Below are 25,659 nucleotides of genomic sequence, written 5' to 3'. Positions count from 1 at the left end.
AGAACTGTGTTAACCAAGTTGTGGCAACCTACAAAAATTGTAATCAGTGGGCTAGCTACAGCAGGTATTTATTGCTATTCAGTAAAACATATACAAACCCTGTGTTGATGCACTGGATGAGGGAGTAGGGCATTGTGGTTTTCTAATTTTTCTGCAGCACCACAGACCAGCTTGCAAGAATGTTACTGGGGCAGGTTGTAATAAGACCATGATGGTAGGTAGGGTATAGGGAAAACAAAACCTGTGATATTTACACTGCATCTTTTTTAGACGTAAACACTTAGAAGTAAGTTTTGCTGGATGTTTGAATGATGTGATCCGACTCTGTGTGAAGAGCCAGGCCACCAGTCCTAGTGAGGTTGACCTGTGCACATAAAACCTGGAAGCTGTTTGTTTTTCACTTTGCATGTAGGCTTTTGTGTGCATAGGGCACATTTAGCCAGGCCAACTCTGTGCTTGCTCTACATGTAGCAGACGGGACATTTAAACTGGCCTACCGGGAATAGTCTTGTGTAGAGAACTGAAGTTTTATACAGTCTGGTCAATATAAAAGATGCAGAATTCTGTGAAGTGTTTTCACTGTGACACTGGATGTTGATGATAATTTAGACCCTTATGCTGGACTTCAGAAATCACTTGTGTTGGAGTTGCTTTGTGTTGATCCAGAGAGGAAAATGTCTGTTGTTATACTCCAGCTATAGAAACATAATACTGATAAAATTAACTTGGGGGGGGGGGGAAACAGAATGCATGTGTTTATACATGAATAATACTCAATCAACAATATTTTATAATTTCCCCTTGCCCTGCAATCCTTCCCTTTTGCAAGTTGCATTCAGTTAGATTAATTATATGTTGCCAGAGATTCCCTGTTGCAGACTTCAGAAGTACACAGTGTTTGTAATATAAATGGTTTTTCTGCGTACTCATACAAGATGGCTCAACTTTAAGTTCTGTTATTATTTCAGTGAGTTCTAAACAGTAGGCAGAAAATGCATTTTTCCCTAAGCTGGCTAGGGAAACCATAGTGGAAGAGTGGGAAATTGCATTGTTAGATATAAGTTATAGCTTGAACTCATAGTTCACTGGCAGCCTTGTACCCTTGTACCCAGCCTTGCTTAGGATTCTAAGAAACCAAAAAAATCTGCACTTTGAAAAATTCTTTCCACCATCTTGATTAAGTGTGTTCAATTGTATCCAAATATAGACAAAAACCTGTTACGTTATATCAGGAACCATCATCCAAAATTTGGCTACAACGTCTTAGGATGTATCTAAATGCACAGAGAACAACTTTCCAAAATGTTTATTATGCTAGCTGAAGGTACCCAGTCATGCCCAGGAATTCTAGGTAAAAATAATTTTTTAAAATGATATTTATAAATGAATAGTGTATTTTACTTTAGGGCTGTGCATAAAGGGCCCTGACCTAACTTGGATCTAGCCACAAATAAATTTGAGAGTAATGTAATGTTCAGGTGGAGGCAGGCGAAGGAGACACTGCAGCTGCAAAAGGCAGGATGGTTCAATCCTGCAGAGTGATGCTTTGCCAATCTGTTCCCTGCAGGAGACATGCTAGTAAAGCAGACCCTACAGCAATAATGGTAGTTCATTCTTGCAGTGCTACTTAATATATTTGGCTGCTTGGTCTCCCCATTCTGCAGCCCTCTCAGCACATCATTGCCCTTAGTGGGTCTTGGTTCAGTAAGGTTCAGGTCCCAGCTGCTCCCAATAATGCAATCTTTGGCTGCTACTTAGCTAGCTGCTGCTGTGTGGGGCTGTTTGAAAGCCTTCTTGCAAACTGGCCTGGGGCTGCCCTTTGCAAGAGGCTGTGGGAATTTCCTTCTTCCCACATTTGTGGTGAGTTGGGCAATGTTATGTTCAGAGGTGTACAATTCAGTGCAGTTTGGAATAGTTCAGTCTTTCATCTTGATGCAAAATGGTATCTGATGGTGACTAAACATAAACCAAAACCCACTCACTGATCTTGGGAACCATCACGTTAGATTGGATGATGATATCACCAGAGATGCCAAAATTGGTAGAGTTTGAAACTGTAATGCCAAATTGGGCAGTGCTGCATCAAATTATCATAGAAATCATAGATTGGACTTTTTGGTCCACCATCTCAGATTCAAAGTGACTTGCAATGGTGTTCAAATTGGCTCCTCAACCTCAGGAACTGTTGCCACATTGGGTGATGATGTCTTAAGAGTTGTCCAAATGCATAAAAGCAAGGAGACAGATTGATGAACCACTAGTCTCTTTTCCCCTTTTTTTCCACTTGCACATGGGATGGGTGGATAAAAATAGTTCTGTGTATATTTTTCTAATAGATGGGAAACAGTGAATTGAAAATAGATACAACAAAAGGTGCAGTTGAGGATGCAGCATTGCTATATTTGACTTCTAGTTATCAAGTGAGGAAAAATATTTCACCTTAGTTTTAGTAAAAAAAAAATGGTACTAATATGCTGCACAACACACCCCAATACCCTGTATGGCAAGTGCATGGCTGGGTGTTTCTTTGAAGTTAGGGGAATTGTATTTTCCTTGTCAGATGGGAAAAAGCCCAATGAATAAAGGAGGGGAAATACTATGAGGAGGGATACTACAAGAATACACCTGGCAGAAGCTTGATGTATAAATTTTCTGACAGAGATGCAATGATAAATAGCATCACAATGGATGTTTTTTTCTCCCTGATGTGAAAGTAGAAGCAAGTTATCATAGCTTCACATCTTGGTAGTTAAATTGGGGGTGGGGTGGGGATGATAGTGACTTGAATGTAATAGTGATTTTCAATTGGGAATAAGAGCTTGTGTGTGGTTAAATTCAAGCCGGTGACTGAAAGAACATCTGACTATAGCATTAGCAGGGTATATTTGGGCTCTTCTAACTGGAACATGGGATCTAAAGCATAAGGGCTTGCAAAGAGAAACAAGAGAGCTAGAAACAGCTGCAGCTGACTTAAGAATTGTATCATGTGACACTCTGGCATCATGTGATGTGGTGTCTTGCAGGCATTGTCCTAAAGCCTTTCCAAGCTGTTATGTGATGCACGTTAGGCATATAATAATGGCCTTGCCTGCAGAATGTAAGAAGAGCTATGCCTGTATCATCTAGTCCAGTACTTTATTTCAAGGAGTGGCTAGTCAGATGCTTCCCTTTCAGTGTAAAGCAAGTGTAAAAATGACACCTGCTCATGCAAAAAATAATAGTAATATAATTTACACATGCCCTCTCAGGAGGTGTGAGCTGGCAGTGGCTGACCAGGAATTAGACCTTGTGGTTGTAGTGGATAGTGCATGACAGCTGCGAAAAAGGCAGATTCCGTGTTATGGATCATTAGGAAAAGAGCTGAAAATAAAACTGCCAGCATATAATTCTGTGGTGCAACCGCATGTGGAATATTGTGTACAGTTCTGGTTGTAGAGTTGGAAAAGGTTCAGAAAAGGACAACCAAAAATGATCAGGGGGCTAGAGTATCTCCTCTATTAGGAAAGGCATTTTTTTTCTTGTGGTTCAGAGAAAAAAGGCAAGTACCCAGTGACATAGAAAATGGCAGGGAAAGAATGGACTTAGTGATTTCAGCTTGACTTCTAAAGTTTCATGCAGGTAAGACTTGAACACATTTCTTTAACACTAGGTTATCTGAACTTTCTGAACTCAGTGGGGATTGCAAATCTCTCTCTCCCCAGGACCCATTTAAAGAAAAAGTCACAGGTATTTGTAAAGCACTTTGGAGTTCTCAAGTGCAAAGTGTTGTTAAAAGGTGACATATCTTTGTTAGTTTAAGGTGAGAATGATTCTGCACAGAAGCAGGATGCTTGTAAAAGGAAGAAGTCTACCCCTTCCTTCATTCTTTTTTAAAAAGGAAGGAAATGTTTTATAATAGACAGATATGAAGATAACTCAGTTGCTGTTTGAATATGCATTTTGTCTCTGATAAGAAAAGTAAGCAATTTCATACATGTCTATCCTTAGATCTTGAGGATGGTTACCAAAGGTCTGAATCAGAACTTAATAGCATATAGAGCAAAATAAGGACCAGTTCCAACCAGATTAATGCCTTTCATAATGTCTCCATCACACATTCTTCATTGTGGAAATGGAGTATGCTTATTATGAAGGCCTTCCTGGTTTCCATGTGAAGTTGCCTTTTCTGGTTCTGATACTGAATCAATCATAGCTCCGGTCTATCTAGCATAGAACTCTGTTCTCCCACTGGCAGCAGCATCCAAGAACTTCAGTGCTTAGGAATCATTGTTTCAGAAGAGTATCAGATGTGAGATGTAGCTGCTGCCTGATTCAGCTCTCACCTGGTGCAGAGGAGATTTGAGTGGCTTGACTGCAGAGTGCATTGCCTGGAAGTGATGTCACTGGGGATTGCTGGTGTACTGCATCTGAGGCTGGAATCAGAAGTGGCCAAAAGACTGGCACTGTGTGAAAGGGTGAGGCAATGCAAAGAGATGCATAAAAGCAGTGAGACAGGTCAGGCTTCAGAGCAGAATTGAGGCAAAAATGAAGGCAGTTTAGAAAGTAGTCAGGAAGAGGCCAATTTCAGAGGGACAGATGGTGGCAGGGGAAGAACCCTTAACATAAGGGCATGAGAAGAAAGCAAGGTGAAGGGTGAAAGGGGAAGGAGAGAGAAAAGGAGAGCCTGGCAAAAGACAGGTGGCTTGGGTCTTGTGTGTCCAGTCCCTAGGAAGAATTGTGGCAGTGTACAGAAACAGAGTGGATCACTTAATGTTGCATATGTGCAGTGTATTCTGCTGTTAGTTTTTCTGCATGTTGCATTGTTCCGTTGTTGCTGCTTTCAGTTGCTTTCATTTGTTTTTTAATGTTTTAGATTTTACATTTGTGTTCTGTTTTTAGGTGTTGCTTGCAACAAATATTGTTAGATGATGATAATAACAAACATCTGAGAGGGTATGCTTGAGGAGCAGCTGCTGAGACTATCCCTCTAGAAATTACGCAATAATGAATAATAGTGAATAATTGATAGGGGCAGAGGAAATGATTTGGATATACACAAGTTCACTTAATGCAGATTGGCTATTTCTTAGTGAAGCCTTGCCACTTCTCTTAACCACTCCAATTGTAAATACAACAGGGGGGGAAGAGGCAGATGGGTTCACCCTTCAGTTTATACTCCCAAATAGAAAGATGACACCAATATAATAATGATAGAATAAATTGGGAGTAGTTGTCCTTGGATAACTTATCCAAAATAAATGGTGCAATCTTGTGCTATAAATTGTGATTATGCAATTAATCTTCACTTGATTTAAAATGCTCATGCCATTGCTCTGGAATCTCTTTTTAAAATTATTTTTTACACGCCACCCTTCCTCCTAAAGGAAACCAAACACTTAAAAACAATTCCAAAGCAGACGCAGACTGGGAAAAAGTGCTACTTAAAAGCTTTGTAGAAAGAGCAAGGTCTTCAGTAGGCTGCAAAAAGGCAAACCTCTCTGTTATGAGAGCACCTGTCTCATATTTAACAGAAGTTGCTGTTGCATTTGCTTCTTTAAGCTCCTTCTGGTTCTAGGAGGCAATGGGTGATGTGGATTGGACCAGACCGCCCCTTGCCTGAACAGCTTCTTCCTCCACTTCTCACACAACCTGCACCCCTGCCCTGCCTCTGACTGCTCAGACTCATTTCCTTCCACCAGCCTTGGCTCCTACCTTGCGGGTGGCATAAAATCCCGTATATCACTGGCCCCCTCTCCCAGATCAGCCTCAGTCTCCCCTGGCTCCACCAAACATTCACCAGAGCTCTGCCAGTCCTTCCCAGATGTGCATCAGCCCCAGCAACTTTGGCCAATGTTCAGGGATGACAGAAGTTGTTGTTGAAAAAATACAGTGGTACCTCGGGTTACATACGCTTCAGGTTACATACGCTTCAGGTTACAGACTCTGCTAACCCAGAAATAGTGCTTCAGGTTAAGAACTTTGCTTCATGATGAGAACAGAAATTGTTCTCCGGCGGCGTAGCGGCAGCAGGAGGCCCCATTAGCTAAAGTGGTGCTTCAGGTTAAGAACAGTTTCAGGTTAAGAACGGACCTCCAGAACGAATTATGTACTTAACCCGAGGTACCACTGTATGGAAATACCACACTGGCAACTGGTTTGTTGTTCTATCCAGACCTAGGATCTTCACTTAATCTTGGTTTGTTTTGGTGCCATGCCCCAGCTGCTCTCCAAGCTACAGAGGCAAGAGTAGCTAGAAAATGAAACAAGTCCTTTGACTAAGTGACTGTTGGTTTCACTTTGCCAGAAATAGTGATCTTGCGCTCTCTTTCTCATCATTTTGACCGGCAACAGGCTCCTTTTCCTGCACAACACTACCATGGTCATCACTACCTTAAGCCAGTTCACCTTGCATTCCAGCTGCTTTATAAGGGGAGGAAAATGTAGACAGACCACTCTACTACTTTTCTAACATCTATGGAAGGCTGCATATTGAAGGCACAACTTAACTTTTAGGTAGTTTCCCTTATTGTTACATCTACTTAAGATGGTACAGGAAGCTCTTAGAAGGAAGGAAAATGCAATACTGACTATTTCCACTTCACTCTTCAGGGTTTGTTTGTTGGCTTGGCTAGCTGTTGCCTAGAAATTCTAGTTCATGGCTGCAAGGTTCTTGGGTGAAACAACTGCAGTTTCTTTGCTTGCCTGAGGGACTTATTGTGACTTGCTCGACAAACCATGGCTGATTCATGGAAGCTGCTATTCAGAAGATTTTGTTCTTTTCTATGTTCTTCCTGCCTTGTGTTCCTTTCCTTCCTCCTGTATTTGGTTTGCCTTTTTTCATTTCAATATAGTTTTTTTATTATAGTCATAAATCTGTATTTCTGTACTGTCTCCTGCACGTGATCCAGATGTAGATGCTTTGCATAATAATTGGTCCCCATTATCTTCCTATGTCTGGGGATGTTTGTACCTTTTGTCTGTTCTCTGGAGTCTCCTTTAGCCTACATCTATAGAGATTTCTGTACCTTTGATAGATCTTTCTATTGCAGGGAGTACTATAGATCTGTTTTGAGCTGTCTGGAAAATTATTTCATTTGCCATCATATTGGTATATAAGAATATCTTGGATAGTGCATCCACAATTTAGGTATATACTCACAAAACTTCCATTTTGTGCTTTCTTTGACTTAAAGTTAAAAACAAGACAGATGATTACACTAAAAATGTTAATTAGCTACAGCAGTATAAAATTATGCACAGCATACAAGCTGAAAGCTTCCAAATTATAGCTTCCTCATAAAGTGTAAGAGCCACACTGTGTATTTATAAATTAAGAATTCCATAACTGTTGTACAAGTTGCCATTAAGCATTTTTAAAATGTCATGAGTTGTAATGCTTTAGATTTTAAGTTACTATTTTGGGTTTAAGTGCATCAGTATTGCCTTCTCTAATGCTCTAAACAGCTCCTTCGTAGTGCCTTCTAGATTATACAGTCTATCCCAATCCACAGCAAAAATACTGAAATGGCTTGGCTCTATGATGAGTTCCAATAATGTAACATAATGTGCACATGTATGTTTTTCCTGCTAGGACAAATGGTAACTGTGGGGATAACGGGAAGCAATTGAGAAAGGGGCAAAGGACAGCATTATGCCAAGTTCCTAGCTTCTCTTGTCCATCTGTAAAATGGGGGGAACCACAACCCTACATCAAAGAGGTGTTCAATAATATAAGAATAATGTAAATTATTCCATACATCAAAGGTGCCATAAATATTTATTTATTTAACAAAATCTTGATTGTAAAATGAACCCGTAATGGTTTACAAAAAATGGGGTGGGTGGGGGTGGGGGCATATCATGAACTTGTCCTCCAACTCTGGCCATGCTTGCTAAGGCTGATGGGAGTTGTAGTTCAGCAATATCTGGCAGGCCGAAGATTCCCCACACCTGCTATAAAGACTCTTATTGTCTATGTCTGGTTCTGAGGCTGTCTGTTTTTCAAGTGATCCTGCTGTCACTTCCTTTTCCACTTGGAGTTCAAAACATATGCTTTGCTTTGTAGAGTGGCCAGATTCAAATGTTTCAATGGGGGATTGAAATTCCCATTCTCTCTCCCAAATCTCGTCCTTTGTCCTTTTCCTCTGAACAGCAGTGCTGCATGCTCTCTTTATGCAGGGCTCTTAACCTGCTGTGATATCATAGAGCAAGTAAGCCACAACTGCGCTTTTCGTGCATGGCTATTGTGGGCGCATTGATGCTCCACAGAATTGTGAGTGGATAGTGCTAAGGTTTCATGGGATGCTCTGGGCATGTCTATCACTATTTCTATATTTTCATTTTTATTGTTATGCTGTTGATGCTGCTGGTTGATAAACATGGCTATGTTGTTGCAGTGGTAACTGGTTGTGTAGCTATACAACAGAACAGGGTCATAGGGGCTTCTGGTGATCATTTAATATACCCCCATATTAAATATGTGTGCCATAGGTATTGAGAAAATATTTTTCCCCAGCTTAGATTTTCATAGAAAGCCCAAAAACTTGTGTAAAACTAGTGTGGCCATAGTTTCAGTGAGCATAGCTGCATCTGCCATTGATTCCTAGGAATCTATATTCTCTGTGGCCCATTTAAAAGTGAAATGCTTTCAAGCAGCAAAACATGAATCATGAATCTAGTTATACTGACATCTTAAAAGGCGTATAAAGATGTAGTCTCCCTGATAGTGGAAACCAGCACGGATTGACTGGGTTGAGAACGGAATGCTATCAAGTTCAAACAGTGCCTTCTTAAAATAAAATAAAAAATGAGGCGTCTTGTGTGTTTTGCCCAGTAACTGCCAATGCTGGATCAAAGTGGCTTAGAAACATGACAAGGCTTAAAAAGGAGTTTCCATTTTAATGGTGGGAACTACTACATTGAATTTCAGAATGTTGTGTGCATGCTGTTGACTTCTAGGGATCGCAGTCTTAACTTCTCGAGGAGTTGAACCCCATTTCAGTTTCAGAAGTCACAGTTAAAATGTAAATTGAAGGAACTGCTATGCATATTAACTAACCAACTTTAATTTGAGTTATTCACACAGAGTAATGAATACCTTGTCCTTAATTTGTACCTTTAATAAATTTGTGAAATATAATCTCTTGCTTTTATTAGTTTCTGTTTATTGGTTTGGGTCTTCATTTAATTATCCAACTTATCTAAGAAGATCGCTACTTCACCAGCTTTCAACATTGATGCTGCAAGTTTTGTTTGAAGAAACAACAAAGGAACAACAAACTGAATGAATACCAAAGTACATAATGGAGAAATGACAGAATACTAAAGCACAAGAGATCAAACAAATGAGCATTCAAGCACCCATACTGCAATCTTTGAAAGTGTTTTTTTACTTAATCCAAACAGTTTCAAAGATTGCGTGATTCACTGAATTTAAAATTCACTTTGAATGTTTTGGCCTTAGAGGATAGAAAAGAGTGAATGAGCAAGCTGATATATGGAATATCTAAAAAAGAACTCATTGCTCTTGCAGAAAACAGAAAAGGCGTGCTTAGTTTTGCAGCCTAGATTTGCACACATTTGAATAAAGAAACTTCTAATGTAACAGCTCTACTAAGCCGTGGTTTCCCTTCACTGCTGTCTTTTGTGTAAGAAGCAAGAAGTACGGCTTCACTGTTGCGGGGGAAATCCAGTGTTGTCATCCTGCTTGTAGGTTTTGGTCAACAGCTTTTGATCCAGTGGAGTTATCTGCTAATAGAAGAGGAGGGGAGGCAATTTTCTGCCATTCCCCTTTATCCCTCCACCACCTTGCACATTGTTTCAAAGGGTTTCCCATCCCCCTAGACACAGAGTTTGGACCACGGAGCTGGAGTACAAAGTGGAATTGGACAAAACCATTTCCCTTTTACCTATGTTTGTCGATGCTTACATTGGGAACAAAAGCTATTATCTGAAGTGCTGCTAGAGCATGAATTTTCGTTGAATAGGAGAGGGAGTTGAATTGCTTCTTTATACCAAATTACAATTTAATCTGTCCTGTTTATAGGATTTCACCCGCAATGGTGAAGCCATACTTCTTGCTTCTTACACAAAAGAGTTCCTATCTGAGCATGTTGGTCATATCCCTTAAACATCAGGCCCGTTAGATTCATGATAATTTATTTAATAGGACCTTGCCAGTTTTTATGTCCTGAAGTCCCTGCTACTCATAACTTAGATAAGATTGCTCAACTTTTTTTCTGGTAGGACTCTTGACAAGTACGTAGTCTTAACAAGTACGTATATGTTAAATCCAGTAGATAAAGCATCTATCATCATTGCATCACCATGTTAGGGAAAAAATGACACCTGTTGAGTTATAGCTTGTTGCATAGTTTTTAAAGGCTCATAAATTTGTCAGAAGAAGTGTTCGTAAGCCTGATCTCTCATCCTTCTTAACTAATAGAGAATAGACAGGACTGGCAAATGTGGGATATTTCAGAAGCATGTTCCTTAATGAAATTAGCCCTAAAACTGGAATACAATTACAGTGTAATGTTTGGGGAAGAGTAAGAGCAGAATCTTTAGCAATAAATAATTGAAAGCAAAGGCCACAAACTAATTAGCTCATTACAATGTAAGAAAGAATTATGCATCTTTCTGGATCTCCTACTGCTCACATATGTTGCTTTGGTAACAGCAAGTTAATAAGAGGAGCTCTCATTTTCTGCTTATTAGATCAGTTCTAAAATAACGTAATCATTGCAACAGCACTCTCATGATCCAGACAAGTATAAGACTGTATTGCTTATTATTATTATTATTATTATTATTATTATTATTTCTTAGCTTAAAAGCTACAGTCCTATTTCACTTCGCTGGAAGTAAATCCCATTGAACTCAATGTAATTTAGTTCTGATTAGATATGAATAGGATTGTGCTGTGTTGCCCACCTTCCTGGCATGGTACATACAAGCTTACATGGGGATTACGTTTCAGGGATTGCGCCTAAAGCCAAAACCACATGTAGTCAAAACACATTGGGTTCAATGGTGGGTGGGATTGCCAATATCATTTTCCCCCAAACCCTACCCCTTTCCATCCCCTTTTTATTTATTGATACATGCGTAAAGCTGAATGCGCACAAGCTAAATGTGTGTAAGTAACAGATTTACTGTATTTCAGTGCAGCTTATTAATCATGGATATATTCCCCCGCCCTAAAAAATGCTCCAAATAAAGCATAAATTAAGATATGCTTGTGTGTGTGTGTGTGTGTGTGTGAAATTCGCTCTGATAATTTTTCTGGATTATATGCTTTGCATGTCTGATATTCCAAAACAAATGCTGCCAGATGTAGCAGAAGCTAGACCTTTCATCTGTGTCTTTCTAAGACAGATCAGCAGAGTGACATAGTGCAGATTGTGTAGGCTGATGCTGCACCCCATCTGCTATGCACGTGGTATTTCATATCAACAATACTGGCCTTACTTGTCAGGCTTTGGGGCATCAGATCCCTCCCATGGTGGCAGCCCAGAATCAGAGAAACGATAACAGTTCTTACAAAGCAATTTATTCAATAATTCACAGATAATGACAAAGGAATGCAGCCTTTCCTAATAATGGCATTGCTCCAACCCCTCTACTTCTCCCCTATTTGACGTCACTCCTGCGTAGGTTAATCTGAGCTTTCTCCCCCTCAGCTCTCTCTTCTAATACCCTCAATGCCCACCTGGTCATGGGAGAGGGGGTCAGGAATGTTTTTCCAGGACACTGAGTCTGCCAGCTGTCACTCCCCTGGTACAGTGGCCGAGGAAGCCTCTCTAGCACCCGGTGCAGGGCGAACTGCCTGGCTGCGCACACGCAGTGCCCATACTGATGGCGCATGCGAGCCCTCGGCCGCCCTACAGCTGGGGGGGGCAGCAGGCGGACAGCGCAGAGCCCCGCAGTGAGTGCCGCCCGCCATTTTGTCACCCCCCTCAGGGTGACACCTGGGTCAGACTGCACCACCCGCACTCCCCTTTCTACGCCCCTGCCCTGCTTCTTCTTCTTCTTGCTGTTCCTCTTCCAATATTTCCCAGCTTCTGCTCTCTGCAGCCTCTGAGCTATGCCCTTCTTCAAACCACTGTTCTAAATCTATACTGCCCTCCTGTCCTCGGGAAGGTTCAGGAGAAGAGGGGAGGTCCCCCCATTCCTCCTGAGTCCTGCCTCTGACATTACCAAAGCTAAAACACCACAATGGACAAAATTTTGATGTGTGCCTTCAATATACCTTTGCAGAAATATATGGTGAGTCTCCTCTCACAATGGAGTGGTGCAGATAGGCAGGGCTTATGCTGTCCTTAGGCCAATTGGACAGCCACCAAGGGCTCGGACCTCACAGGGGTGCAGTACTGACCTTTGAGGGGAACAGTTTTTATGCAGATTAATTTTTGTTTTATGTTACACTTTTCTGATAAGTACTTTTTCCCCTCTGCCTGAATCTTCCAACATTCATAGAAGTCCATGAGTTCTATAGTGTTGTGAGAGAGAAGGAAACAGCTTTTTTCTATTCACTTTCTTCCATGCTATACATAATTTTATAAACTCGGCACTTCTTGCCTTTAGTAAACTAAAAAAAAAAAAAGGTCATAAATGCTGTTTATATATGGACTGGGTGTATGATAAAATACAAATTTTATAGGTGAAGGGGCTAATTAAACCTGATAGGTAGTTAGAAGGTCCATAAAGAACCACACATGGTCCACTGAAAGAAGGCTTACTAAGTGGGGGCCAAAGAGGGGTAAGAACATGATTGGTCAGAGTTTCTAGATGGGTGAGAGAAAAGCTCTGTTAGCTGTAGATCAGTTGTTGGTTGGGGAAGCATAGAGAAAAGAATAAGCCTGGTTATCTGAGAGAACCCTGCTGGAAGAAAACCTGGAGCTGGCAGCAAAGCAGAGCAACAACACATGCAGCATCCATTAGGCAACAGAGTCCAGTGCAAGAGGGCTTCAAGTAGCAGGGTGACCAGAGAGTGAATTCAAGGCAGTAGTCCTTGAAATATCTGAATTGTACTAGAAGTTAAAACAGCAGGAGGAGCTGGAAGCAGAGGAAAACTGCTGTACAGCATCTGTTTCTGGTTGTGAGTGAGTGGTGGGGGGTGAATGAAGGGCAGGGAAATTAGCTGGAAGGAAAAGCTATTGAGAGCTTATTTGGCTAGGGAAGACTCTTAAAAAATTACTGAGCACATTAGCTCTGGTTAGTTTAGAACCATAAACCTTACCCTACCACTTGATTTTGTAATGCAAATAATTTGCTAAATAAACATACCAGTTTTTACATTTCTGGAATGACAAAGTAAATTGCAACATTCTTCCTTTCAATTTTTTCATAGTATTATATAGTATTTGTTATGCTGTCTCTCTCCCCTCTTCATAGGTCATTTCCTTGTCTTTCCTTTCCCCCTCTTTTGTAGTTCACTTCTTTCTTTCTTTTTCATGAGAAGCAAGAATGTTTGATGTATAATGGCTTTTGCTACATATTATCAAAGCATAATATTATTTTTTAAAAATAATAATAATAATAATAATAATAATAATAATAATAAAGGAACATAGGTGGGATTAACTGTATTGTAACATCACAGGTGGCGCTGTGGGTTAAAGCCTCAGCGCCTAGGACTTGCCGATCGAAAGGTCGGCGGTTCGAATCCCTGCGGCGGGGTGCGCTCCCGCTGCTCGGTCCCAGCGCCTGCCAACCTAGCAGTTCAAAAGCACCTCTGGGTGCAAGTAGATAAATAGGGACCGCTTACCAGCGGGAAGGTAAACGGCGTTTCCGTGTGCGGCTCTGGCTCGCCAGAGCAGCGATGTCACGCTGGCCACGTGACCCGGAAGTGTCTCCGGACAGCGCTGGCCCCTGGCCTCTTAAGTGAGATGGGCGCACAACCCCAGAGTCTGTCAAGACTGGCCCGTATGGGCAGGGGTACCTTTACCTTTACCTTAACATCACAAAACCTCACTGAACTCAAATAAATTTACTGCTAAGTAGATGTCCACTTCTAAATAGGCATCAATTGGTGTATTTTTTGTAAAAACAACACATTTCCAGTATAAATCATGAAATTTAAAAGTTGGAAAGTTTGGGCTTTATAGTAATATTTTCATAAATTGATGGTGGTGTTCTACTTGGAGTCTGTTTTTATCCTTTTATGAGCTACCCAAGTCAGTAGTGTAGCAATTGCTAATATAACAATAGTTTCCAAGATAAAACGCTGATTAGATTCAGTTCTGCTTTGATTATGAGAAAACAAAATTTTGAAATGAAGAACAGTTCTGTGGAATTAATTAGAAATGGAGAACAGTATAACACATAAATCTGGTGCTAATTTCAGGAGGTTATTTATAATACTGGCATGCTCAACACTACCAGCAGCATGTGGGGGAGGGACATTGCTCCTCTTCTCCCCCTCAGCAAGCAAACTAATGTATAAATGTATTTTGCAGGGAACAAGTTATTCTTTAAAAGGAGATGCTATTATAATTGGTTTGTGCAGTAACCTGTTTCCAGGAAATTAGATTACACATAATTATCCCGGGAGGTGAAGCAACTCTTTATCCCCATTAGTATACTAATATAATACGCATTCTAATATCATCTCACAGTAGGGCTAATTTTGTTCCCTTTGAGACATGGAGACACCTGGTATTGCTTTTGCCTGCTGAAATGCCCCGAGGAGATGCTGCTTACTTTGGTGACAGGAGTGGAATTCATGTCAGTTTCTCTCTGCTGTTGTTACGAGCAATTATAATTACCTATTGGTTTATGCTGTTGTTGTGCATTTTGGGAAATAGCATATTATGCTTTTCTTAAGTGTTTTATGAGATTAGCAAAATGAGTAGTGAAACTTGAACTTCTGTTATGTTCTTTAAACTGGAAGTGGGGTTGTTTTCTAGACTCAGGTGAAGTAATGGGCCGTGCTTCAGTGTCACAAACCTGACCACCTGACCACCTCTTTTACATGATACTGCAAATTCTGATTAAAATATTTCTCTGGAATTGCCTGCAGCAACCAGATCTAAACATTCCAAAGCATTATGAGGATAAAACCACTTGCATCTGCTGAGACCTTCACTCCACTGTTATAACAGATGAATCTAGAGAGGTGTCCCGAGCACTCTTTAATCCTGTTATTTTGGATGAGTTTCTCCCAAGTTTTCTTGCCTAGCTGCTTCTTCCTTGCTTTGTCATTTCATTGAAGTCTGAACCAACAAGAGGAGAAAATGAGATAGAAAAACTGGGAAGAGTGTTTTGCTGGGTGGGATCAGCAGCTGGCAAGGCTTAAAAAAAACAACGTAAAGAAAAGAAAGCAGGACTTGTCTTGCAGTATAAAGGTAAAGGTAAAGGGACCCTTGACCTCTAGGTCCAGTCACTGACGACTCTGGGGTTGTGGCGCTCATCTCGCTTTACTGGCCAAAGGAGCTGGTGTACAGCTTCCGGGTCATGTGGCCAGCATGACTAAGCCGCTTCTGGCGAACCAGAGCAGTGCACGGAAACGCTGTTTACCTTCCCTCTGCAGCGGTACCTATTTATCTACTTGCACTGCGTGCTTTCGAACTGCTAGGTTGGCAGGAGCAGGGACCTTCTGATTGGTAAGCCCTAGGCTCTGTGGTTTAACCCACAGCGTCACCCGCATCCTGTCTTGCAATATAGTGAACCACTGAACCAGCCCTCCCGCACTGAATAAATCTCTTTCTGTCCCAAAGCCATGAAAGACCCTCCACCAGCCCACCTCTAATTTTAGCACACACTCTATCTTGAAATTTCATCACAGTTGATTGATAAACAACTGATATAAATCTTTTTACTAAAAAGGGTCACATTGGTCTCTCCCCTGTTATATAATTCATTAGATCAACTCAGATGAATGTTGCTTGAAGAATTAAAGACTTCTAACAAAATGTAAAGTTGTGTTTGTGTGATTCAGATTAAATCACTTCAAAGGAGACAGTGCCACAGTGGGACAAGATTAAACTGCTTACATTAATACATTTTGGAACAGTCTTCTGAAATCTCTGCACTACAGTTACAGAATAAAAGACTGTTTTACATATATAGTGATAAGGACCAGCTGCTTTATAAAGGTTTTTTTCATCTTCTACATTGCTTGAAGAGCAAAAAGAAATACATTTCAGAGAGCATGTTATTTGCATAAGCATAAAATCAGTAACTAATAGTGTCTTTTTACAGATAGGTAGCCGTGTTGGTCTGCCATAGTCAAAACAAAAAAAATTCCTTCCAGTAGCACCTTAAAGACCAACTAAGTTAGTTCTTGGTATGAGCTTTCGTGTGCATGCACACTTGGTATCTGAAGAAGTGTGCATGCACACGAAAGCTCATACCAAGAACTAACTTAGTTGGTCTTTAAGGTGCTACTGGAAGGAATTTTTTTTGTTTTAATAGTGTCTTTGTAGCATATACTATTGAGTTCAAGCAATCTCTGGTTCTATCAAATTTAAAGATTTATAGATACTGTAATATAAAGATACATAAACTAATGGCTGAAATATCAGAATGCTATAATTAAAATTGGCTAAATATTAAAAACTTCTGCTTCTTTATGACAATAGTCATGCCCATTTTTGTATACCTATGTTTCTTTATTCCTGTTTTTTAAAAAAATTATTCCTGTTTGTTTGTTTGTTGTTTTGTTTTTGCTTACCAAGCTTTCTGTTGTCTCCTGTTTTAGTTTATGTGTAGACCTCTTCCTACCTGTTCTTAATTTTGGCCCTCTAGACTGCCTTTGTCCACAAGACTTAAAAATATGTTCATGTATACTAAGCTAATCATGCCCACCCTGGCTCCACCCTCTCTGCTGCCACTTACACACTGGATTTTTTCCTATCTCTCCTCTTTCCTGCAGCTCCTGCAAAATCTGCTCCAGAGGGTTGGAGGACATATTGACAGCTCACAGGGCTAGGAATGAGATGTCCTGTTGTGCAAGTGGAACTGGATGCATGCAGCATTGGATACAACCCAATTAAATACAGTTAATAACACAATTAAAAGTAACAGGAACAGCATCAACAGAAACCACAATGACAGGAAAATAATTAAAATAAGCCAAATGCCTGGCAAAATAGGAAAAAGTGCCAGCTGGAATTTCACAACCGTGGCCATACATAACAGCTAAACGGGTTTCTGAATACAAAGAAAGACATAATACATGGATATATTCATTGGAGAGAAGATGGTCCTTCAAATAATCTAGTCCTTATCTTTTCACTATATTACCCCTCCTTTCCTGATTAGTGAAAGATTCAGGGAATTTTGGAAAAGAGTTTTATGCTTTTGGAGGGTTTGAAATATTGTGACACATGTGCTTATGTGTTCATTATAATATTAATTCCCTAGTCTACAATCATGTTTTTCCCAGGGTGGCTTACAAATATCAATAAAATGCAATCCAGAAAAAATGCAACATTAAAATTGCATACTAACTTTTTATTGAAAAAAGTAGCATAACACCATTCTGGAGGGAGTACAACTATTAAAAGGCCTAGAAGGTTTTCAATCTGTTTAATGGAGTTACACATGCCCCGACCACACACAGTGCTTTATTTATGAATGTAAGTAGTTACATTCTTACATATGAATATACATTCATTCATGCATACATATGAAGATGCACCTGCAAGAGTTGTTTCTGCTAGCTTTCTTACTTTTAAGTAGAGAATACAGTTTGCATAAATGCTCTTTTTAAAAGGTCAAAATGTGTGCAAACAAATAAATTATGTTTTCCTACTAACCCACATGCTTGGGACAATGTAATTTCTTATGTGCTTAAGTGCAAAACCAGATGAGACTGTGAGTCATCTGTGATTAGTGCTACAAGAGTGCTTGTTTGGAAATAGGGTTGGCTTTTGTTCCAAGGAGGAAATGGCAGAAGAATAGTTATCGCCTTGGTAGATTTATTTATGCTCTGTTCTCTCAATTCATGTTGTTGTATCTCATGATATATATGTACTGAACCTGTACATAAATAAATAAACATAAATAAACACAGATACAATATATAAATAAATATATAATAAATAAACATAAATAAATAAACATAATAAACACATAAATAAATAAACATAAATAAATAAATAAACACAGATACAATATATATTATCTTTTAGTTTTATAATGACACCTACTGAGTTGTAATATTTTTCTTCCTTTTATAAATGTAGATATTGCTCTTAAATAATATAAAGTTCTAAACTGTTCTGCTGAATAAATCCTATCCTGAGTTTCAGGTAGAGGTTTTCTGCCCAAGAGTCAATCAATAATGGGTGATAACCAGTGTTTCCTTTGCGTAAACTCATTGAAATCAGCGGACAGGTTCAGTACATATATATCAGATATCACCCAGTGAATCTTGAATCTTAAACAGAGCATTATCAGAAGGAAGAAGAGGGTATATCCTTTTCCTGCTTAAACTCAGATCATTCTTTCTAAACTCTGTTAAAGCACTTTATTCTTAAAGAAGATGTGGGTGATTTGGGGATAATTTGTAGGATATGATTGAAATGGTGATCACCACAGCATTTTATAAAACTTTTTTCTAAAGTCATCAGCTATATTCTCCTAGGTGTGAAACCTAAATAGCTTTGACATACATGCCTTTTAAATTCCTTGGGCAGCATATTTTATCACTGAGTGAGTGAATGCTGAGGCTCAGTAAGATAGAATTTCCTAATTAGGCAGGATATGATATTTGAGCAATATGAGATCATTTTTTTAATGTCTTCCAGGTTTTCAGGTTTTTAGAAATTATCACTTGCGTGCCAAGGCCCCGTTACCCACAGTTCCCTAGTAATTAATGAACACACAAAGTATTTAGGTGTGTGTGATCAAATAAGCCACAACTTTATTGGTTACAGATGTGAGTGGTTTGGCTTAGGCATTAGGTGAAGCCAACCTATATTTCGACTCCTGCCCATCTGCAGAGAGTCCACCTAAGGGTAAACCACCAATAGGAGGAGCCTTATGACTTACATCAAATAGGGACATCCCAAGGGGTCCCCATTGCTGCTGTGGCATGGCCCCAGCCCATGTCCGGGCATCGGACAGGATCTACATGCCCAGATCTCTTTAACAGGATGAGGAGGGGCAGGTGGAGGCTACAAACTTGCCTCCATCCAAACAAAGGTTTACCCAATTCCTAACCTCTGGCAATTGCTACAAGTTCTGGCAATTGCTACAAGGTTGGCAAATACCAAATGGCTGGTGCCAATTTGCCAAGTGGAAAAATTCCTACCTGGCCCCAACAATATGGTGGCCGACATTTGTCCATAGCATGGTCGTGTCATAAAGGTAAAGGTAAAGGTACCCCTGCCCGTACGGGCCAGTCTTGACAGACTCTGGGGTTGTGCGCCCATCTCACTTAAGAGGCCAGGGGCCAGCGCTGTCCGGAGACACTTCCGGGTCACGTGGCCAGCGTGACATCGCTGCTCTGGCGAGCCAGAGCCGCACACAGAAACGCCGTTTACCTTCCCGCTGGTAAGCGGTCCCTATTTATCTACTTGCACCCGGAGGTGCTTTCGAACTGCTAGGTTGGCAGGCGCTGGGACCGAGCAGCGGGAGCGCACCCCGCCGCAGGGATTCGAACCGCCGACCTTTCGATCGGCAAGCCCTAGGCGCTGAGGCTTTAACCCACGTGTCATAGCAAAGCATAAAAAGAGGGTGGGTGGGTTGGGAGATCCAGTTAAAGGGCAAGAGTGGAGAGACCTCATATCTTCGCTGTGGTTAAATTTATCACGGCCACACCCTTTGATGACACGGATTGGCCAGCAGGGCCACACAGGATGTGGACCTGCCCAGCGCCAGTGACATGGCCGGGGTCAGCACAAGAGGGGCATCAACTCCCCGCCCCTATGTCGGATCACTGCAAGGACCTGGATGCCTGACCGCAACACCACCCGTAGTGAAAGGTGAGCGCTTAGATACAGAAACCCTAGTGTCATCTGTTCTATGTAAAATTGCACAAATAAGACCATACTAATTTGAACAGAAAAGCAGGCTTCATTATAGCTCAGGTAGTGTCAAAATAAGATTGTTATTTGCTTAAATAAATAGTCCTGCCTTAGCTATATGCAATAAGAACTGCAGCAGGCTTCCTAACTAATTATGGCTTATGGTTGATTGAAGAGTGCAACCAACATGTCCACACTAATCAATTTTCAACTTGCACCATTTAAATCTGAAAATGTGCCAAATTTTCTCAGTGTCCAAGCTGCATCTGTTGAAAACAGGCCATTTTCAGTACCTGCTTAGTTATATCAATTAGACAAGGCACCTCTTCTGCATTGTGTCAATTCAGGATGCAAGGTTTTGTTTTTGTTTTTTGTTTTCTTCTAAAATATGGAGGAGCATTCAGTGTAACATCCCTCTCCAACTTACGTTTTGAAATGGTATAGACCAGAGACAGGTTTGGTTCCTTATCTTCTATTTGTGAGAAGTTACACAAGGGAAAAATTAGCAAGATGGATATGGTAAAGGTAAAGGGACCCCTGACCATTAGGTCCAGTCGTGACCGACTCTGGGGTTGTGGTGCTCATCTCGCTTTATTGGCCGAGGGAGCCGGCGTACAGCTTCCAGGTCATGTGGCCAGCATGACTGAGCTACTTCTGGCAAACCAGAGCAGCGCACGGAAACGCCGTTTACCTTCCTGCCAGAGCAGTGCCTATTTATCTACTTGCACTTTGACGTGCTTTTGAACTACTAGGTTGACAGGAGCAGGGACCGAGCAACGGCAGCTCACCCCGTTGTGGGGATTCGAACCGCCGACCTTCTGATCAGCAAGTCCTAGGTTCTGTGGTTTAACCCGCGTCCCTATGGATATGATAGCAGGTTATAAATTATACATGGTGTAGAGCAGTCTTCACCTTGTGCCTTGCAGATGTTTCTCCAGATGTTTTGAATTACAACTCTGCTGCCTGAAGCTGATGAGAGTTCAAGTCCCAAACATCTGGAAACCAAAACACCCCTTTCACATGCCCTTGTGAAAAGGGTTGCCAGATCTAAAAGACCCACCTTTGTATGCCTGGCAGATATAATTTCCAGGTAAAGGAAGTTATTTCCTGGAACAGCTAGAGGGCTTTCATTGCAAGAACAAATAAACAAGGGTGGTTTGCACATTACACTAAACCATTGTTAACATTAACCATAGTTAAAGCTGAGGCACTTGGAAGATGATAACTTAAACCTTTGTTTCTAACACCACAAAATAATTAAAAGCACCAATGAGAGCATCCAAGTCTCGAAAGCAGCTTTAATTTTTTGTTGTTCTTCACTTCTGGCTCTGTAGCTTTTGGGTGGTGACAGCTCCCTTAACCATAGTTAAGAAGGAGGTCCAGGTTCAACATGAAGCTCTGGTAAACATTAACTAAAGTTAACACCTTGGTTAACAAGCATTCTTTAACCATAGTTAATAAATCATAGTTAAGCTGCTGGGTTCACAAATATTGCTAAACTATGGTTTTGCTTTTTGTGCAAACCACATCACTGTTTTCTCCCATTCCCCACATAAGGGGGACAATACAGTGGTACTTCTGGTTACGAACTTAATTCATTCCAGAAGTCCGTTCTTAACCTTAAACCATTCTTAACCTGAGGTACCACTTTAGCTAATGGAGCCTTGTGCTGCCACCACACGATTTCTGTTCTCATCCTGAGGTAAAGTTCTTAACCCGAGGTACTACTTCCGGGTTAGCGAAGTCTGTAACCCAAGGTGTTTGTAACCCAAGGTGTCTGTAACCTGAGGTACCACTGTACCCCCCAAACATGCAGAATGTTTAAAGTCTTCTATCATCACCTGTTGAACAAATTTCACATCTGTCCTTTAGATAAAATTGCTATTAGCTGCTCTTTCCAGATTGCTTAAGGTGCTGCCACCCAGTACGGTTTCAGCAGCCCTGTTTTAAAGGATATTATTTAATCTGAGCCATGTGCACAATTGTCTGCATATATACTCAGAAGTAACTTACCTTTTTGACCTTGGAACAACAAGTAAGGCATCCAAATATCTGTTGTAACATTAGCTGCAGAACTAAATAAATTATGTACTCAGGAAAGCTTTAGGATAGTTAATCTTGCATGAAAGGTTCTATATCCTGATTCTAATCTTTGGGCTTTCCCCCCTTCTTGTGCTAATAAAATGTCTAGATGGTCTAGTTCTGCAACAAAAAGGTTAAGGATAAATATGAGTTTTCACAAAAAAATTAACCGGGATATTAATTACATTTTTATCCTTTGTCTTTATCCTCAGGGCAGCATACCTTGTTACCCTGTTAACAGATCTGCTTGTGTGCCAGTTCACAATCACAACTGGGATATGGAGGTCTGACAGGGATTGGCTGTTTTAAGATAATCATTCTGCCTGTCAAAGTAGCAGTCCTGAAGGGACGGCTGACCTCAAACATGGGCCTTCTGTATCTTGTATTCCCTTGAGTTCCTTTAAGCCCTCCTTGTTAAAAATAAAAAGAGGGTAAAACAACAACAACTTCCCTCTTGGGAGATGCCAGCTAGTACCTTTTGAAAAAGGATGCCTTACTAATCTGAAATAGAAATGTAATAAACCTGCTCAAGAATCAGGGGTATAGGAACCAATGAGATCTAATCAAAGCATTGCAGGAGTTGGAGTGTATGAAAAAGAGCAGTGTGAAGCAGTCTTCTGGCAGGGTTTCAAAAAGCTGAACAAATTGGGGGTACAAATGACTGTCCACGCTGAAATTTTTAGATTTCAGTCCATGTTTAGAATTCTCAAGGGAAGCATAGTAGTAGTAATAATAATAATAAGATGATGATGATGATGATGATGATTTGTTTTAATCAAATCAGGATAAATTTTCCGGAAGGAATCCATCTACTCACAAGGGATGGTTAATGGCTGGATTTAAGGTATCTTATGAGTTATATGTAGCACTGGACTCTGAGGATTTAATTAGGCAAATTCAATCAATTCCTGTTGTGTCTACTGCTGTCAGCAACAGCTTCACCATGTTGGGGAGGCTTCTGTTTGTTTACCACATTAGTACTATCCTTTCTTCCAGCATAGCCAAAATGCACACACCATCTTGGGGCATGTGCAGAATTCCTGTAGAAGTGAGCTAATTGGTACCGCTCTCCCTTTGTTTTCAGGAGATGCACTCTGATGAGAAATAAAGTTAGACTAAGGTTACTCAGCTTTGTGGCTGAGTGGGGATTTGAACTCAAGTCTTTCCAGTCTAGATCAGGTTATTGCAATATGCCACCTGCTGGCAGTAGTGTGCCCACCAGCACCTCCTATGGCACTGATCAGGAGTGTACCAAAGGGTGGGCCAAAGCCCAGGGCTGTGTGTGTAAAAATAATGTCTCCTCACTGTGGCTTAGAGTAGCTAGGAGTCTGCCTGCCTGTCTGCACACTCCACTAGCTCCTCTTCCACTGCTCTGGATGGTTTCACAAAGTTCTTGTCAAAGGCCAGGAGTTCTTGTCAAAGGCCAGGAGTCATCTTCACCTGCTGAACAGCAGCCTGAAGGAGAAGAAGGCAGAGTGACTCCACCTGCAGCTGATCAGCCTTCACAGAGGAGAAGGCACTGATGAGAACCAGCTGGCTCTGGCCTTATTAAACAGAGCTCTCAGCAGCAGTCAGATGCTAGTAACAACACCTGCAGTTCTTGCCCCTGCCTTGCTGTTTCTTGCTGGGTCCTTAACTCTGGCCTGGACCCTTGGCTCTGTGACTATCTGGATTCCCTGATGTCTGGACTAGACTCTTGACTCTGCAATCATTTGGATTTCCTGACCTCTGGACTGTTGGAGTTCATATGTGAATTCTGCTCTCAGGCAAGTGTTCCTCAGAGACTTGTAGTCCCTGATTGCTCAGCAATGGGACTTGGATGGGGCTACAACAGTCCAAGTTTGTCAACAGCTACTTTGGGTTTCAAACCATAGGTTCAGTCTTTTTGGAGCCCTTCAATTTCTCTTTGGTCTCTCCTTTGGTTGTGGATCAGAGACTTCAGACTCGTACTCTAGTCCCAAAGCAGTCTTTAAGACAGGACTTTAAGACACAACTCTAGGAACACATCTACTTTCTGAGTGGCGCACAGGGAATTCTCTCATCGTTTTTCCTCTTGCTGCCCCTGGACCAATCCACTTCATCCCCTGCCCCATATTCCAAATCAAAGTCCTGCCACAAGTCTTTGTCTGGGGACACCTTCTTAAAGATCAGCTGACCCAGTCCACCCAAACTGGTGGCCAGGAATTCCTCTCTCTGCTTACTCCCAGTGTCTCTCAAACACTTCATGGCCCCAAGGAAAGGCAGGCAACCATTTCAGTAACTTGAGTGGGGAGGTGTTGAGAGGCACTTCTCCCCATGACAGGAGCATTCAAATCAATTAGAGTAGTTGTTTGGGATGGCTGCCTATTTTGAAGATAGTACTATTCCGTCTGTATATATATATATTAACCTTCTCTGTGTTCTCTGTGTTCTCAGCAAGAAAGATTAAGAGTTGAAAAGTGAGGAAAATATCCTAGCCAGCAGTTTGCCTTTCAGTGACATTGGCTAATGTTTCACATTTGACTGAGGAACCCAGGTAGTTAATTCATACAAGCAAGGATACTTGATAATCAGCTCATAGGATGAATATGGGTGTGTGTGAAGTATTCTTCAGGTCATGAGAGTAGTACAGAATATTGGTCACCTGGGATTAGTCTTTCTCCTAAGTCAGGTGCTTGCAATTCAAGGACTCTTCTTATAAACATATGCAAATTGCTTTATGATAGAAATTGTGTGTCAAAATGTTTCTCGTTCAGTAGAGGGCCAACAATCAGTAAGCAGCATAAAACACTTTAAATCCTGGTTTAAATATTTAAACACTTATTTTGCAGATAAGCAATGCATTCTGTACAGTTTGTCTCGCACAATGATGTATTCTAGATTCAACTAAAAGTATTGGGACTGGACTCTGTCACTATCAAAAAACAAGGATGTTTTATTTGTGTTGTACCAGTTTATACTTTGACCTTAGCTAAATTAATTATGGACCTCATATCTAGATGGTGAAGTAAGGCCACTTGGAATTCCCCAACTGAAGTTGCAGGGACTTGCTTATGAAAAACCTTCCTTGAGGATCAGGCTAAGAGTTGGAGCCACCACAAGAAGCCCCAATAGTGCAACCATTGTTTCCCCATCTCCTTCCCCAAAAGATGCTTTGTACTTCCCCAAATTGGCTGGGGTGGGTGCAGGAGATAGCCCTCAGAACAGTGCATGGGGGAAGGAGAGAGAAGATTGTTCTGTCTGACAGGCAGAAATGCTCGCACTGATGGAACTGATCATAATAACACAACGTTTAATTCCTCCCACATTGTTTCATGTACCTGTTAGCTGAAGTCTTAGGACTTTTCCTATAATATGCAGAATCATGTGTGATGGAGAACTTGGTGGACTGTGGGATTATGAGACACTTCTCTGGGTCAAAGGCCAATAATTGAGAGTATGAAGCCATTTCCGCATTTGTAAGTTTCCCCCCCAAAAAATTATAGGGGGGCAGAATCTGAGCTTTCTACTTAATCCTCTCAGCTGCCATCCCACCTACACAATCAGTGTTGCCATAATCATAGCTCTATTTGAGTGTTCTTAATCACACATGATTGACAACATGTGAGGGAGGGCTGAATCTGCAGTCCCGCATCCTTGGCTC

At 41.0% G+C, this 25,659-nt stretch overlaps 1 protein-coding gene across 6 annotated transcripts in view; it reads left to right on the top strand.

Moving 5' to 3' along the window:
* Positions 1–25,659, top strand: part of MARCHF1 (membrane associated ring-CH-type finger 1) — a 117,655-nt gene that overhangs the window by 7,866 nt on the left and 84,130 nt on the right. Inside the window, exon 2 of one of the 6 annotated variants that reach the window (XM_079991407.1) lies at positions 16,856–17,129. The exons of 3 other annotated variants lie outside the window; for them this stretch is intronic. The gene's annotated coding sequence lies outside the window, so the exon portion shown is untranslated. Of the gene's footprint in view, positions 1–16,855; positions 17,130–17,315; positions 17,562–25,211; positions 25,475–25,659 lie in introns of those variants that run through there. 2 more of the 6 variants (XM_079991408.1, XM_079991409.1) reach the window with 2 other exon arrangements.

Source organism: Podarcis cretensis (assembly GCF_951804945.1).
Source record: "Podarcis cretensis genome assembly, chromosome: 9".
Classification (NCBI taxonomy): Eukaryota; Metazoa; Chordata; class Lepidosauria; order Squamata; family Lacertidae; genus Podarcis; species Podarcis cretensis.
The sequence above is the reverse complement of the archived record's forward strand: the minus strand, read 5'-3'. Positions and strand labels throughout refer to the sequence as shown.